Source organism: Ricinus communis, chromosome 10, assembly GCF_019578655.1.
Source record: "Ricinus communis isolate WT05 ecotype wild-type chromosome 10, ASM1957865v1, whole genome shotgun sequence".
In the NCBI taxonomy this organism is placed as follows: domain Eukaryota; kingdom Viridiplantae; phylum Streptophyta; class Magnoliopsida; order Malpighiales; family Euphorbiaceae; genus Ricinus; species Ricinus communis.
In genome coordinates this window covers 7,078,901-7,080,721 of record NC_063265.1, presented here as the reverse complement: position 1 = coordinate 7,080,721, position 1,821 = coordinate 7,078,901, and the positions used below count along the sequence as shown (strand labels likewise).

Genomic DNA, 1,821 nt, shown 5'->3' with positions numbered 1-1,821 from the left:
AAAACCCCATAAAAATAACATTATACTTTCAATACTTATTCCAAAATAAATTTCCAATTTAGTCCTAACACACAATTAAATTAAATAATCAATTTCCAACTTAAAATTTAATACTACTAATCAATTATAATACCAATTTTCTCAAAATTCTTTTATAAACATCCTTTACAATTCTATCATAATTTTTCAATATATAATTTTACTTATATAAATATGCATTTGGAAAAAAAATTTGAATAACCAAAATATAATCATTTCTCAAATAGTTTACTTAATTAACTCCTTAAAAATCAAACTAATTGGATATGGAAAATAACTCATTTATTTATCTAACATGAACATTCAAAATTTGTATTTAAATCGTTCCAATTAAACCGAATAAAAAAATAAAGCTAAAATTAACTTAAATAAAAATTCATTATTAAATATATAAAAATTCCGGGTGTTACAAGGTGTCCTTTCTAACATAGCACCCCCAGCTGCATTATCAACTATACATTGATATTGGTGTGTCAATCCATCATAAAATGATTGGTTAGTTATTGGGAGTGGGAATCCATGGTGTGGGCATTGCAATAAAAGTGATTTGAAGCGATCTCATGCTTCATGAAAAAATTCAGCATTCTCTTGATAAAAATTAGAAATTTCACCTCTTAATTCTTTTGTCTTTTGTTGTGAGTAAAATCTACTCATAAACTTTTGATAAATTTCATTCCAATTTCTCAAAGAATTAGGGGGCAAGGTCATTAACCAAGCCTTTGCTCTTTCTTTCAATGAATAAGGGAAACACCTCATTCTTAGTTGATCCTCATTAAGTCCAGATAATGGGAAAGTATGAACTATGTCATAAAATTCTCTTATGAATGTTAATGCATCCTCACTTGGCATAACATAAAATGAAGGAAGCATATTAAAATGAATGCTCTTAAGTTCATAATTCCTAGATGTATCACCTAGAACTATGCATGAAGTAGTGTTACCAATTGTAGGCATTGCATAATCTTTCATAGCCATTCGCCTTTCAGCTTCTACTTCTCTTGGTGGGTTTGCCATGATATCAACTTCTTCTGTTGATTCTTCTTCTAGTTGTTTCCTGCTAAGCATATAAAACAAAACAAAAAATTTTAGATTAAAATTAAAATTTTAAAAATAAAATTTACAAACAAAACAAATCACAAAACACAAAAACACATAAACAAAACAAATCACAAAACACAAAAACACAAAACAAACAAATAAAATAAAAATACATAAACAAAATAAATCACAAAACACAAAACAAACTAACAAACACAAGATACTTTTGATAATCAATCAATATAATAAATTTGGACACAGTTCCCTGGCAACAGCGCCAAAACTTGATATGTCTTTTTTAGTACTCGCAAGTGCACGAACCGTTCTTATAGTAAGGGTAAGTTCACCACGAGGTCGATATCTCAAGGAACTATGAGGCCACTTATTATAAAGACTACTTATCAACACAAAACAACAAAAGTAAATCCAAACACTCTGAATCGTATGTTTGAGATGATAATAGTCATAAAGTAAAGTAACTAAATAATAAATAAATATGCAATGCAAATGCAAATGCTTATGATCTAAAACTATATGCTAAAAACAGTATTTAGTCTAGCCATTTACTTAGTAATCTCCTTGTTTTACTTTAAGCCTGATCTAATGAATGAGATGGTGATGTGCATTTTCCCTAAATCACTCAAGTTAATGATGCAATTTAGGTTTCTTATACCAACATATATTAAAGTAAAGATGATGTTTCTAATACTTTTAAACCTACAAATTTTCATAACAATTACTATT

The 1,821-nt window shown here is 27.8% G+C and overlaps 1 non-coding gene across 1 annotated transcript; it reads left to right on the top strand.

Annotated features, from left to right (window-relative positions):
* The first annotated feature begins 553 nt into the window (after positions 1 to 553).
* LOC112536667 lies at positions 554 to 661 on the top strand. Its single transcript, XR_003080635.2, has one exon. It is a non-coding gene; the product is annotated as a small nucleolar RNA R71 (small nucleolar RNA).
* The last annotated feature ends 1,160 nt before the right edge of the window (positions 662 to 1,821 follow it).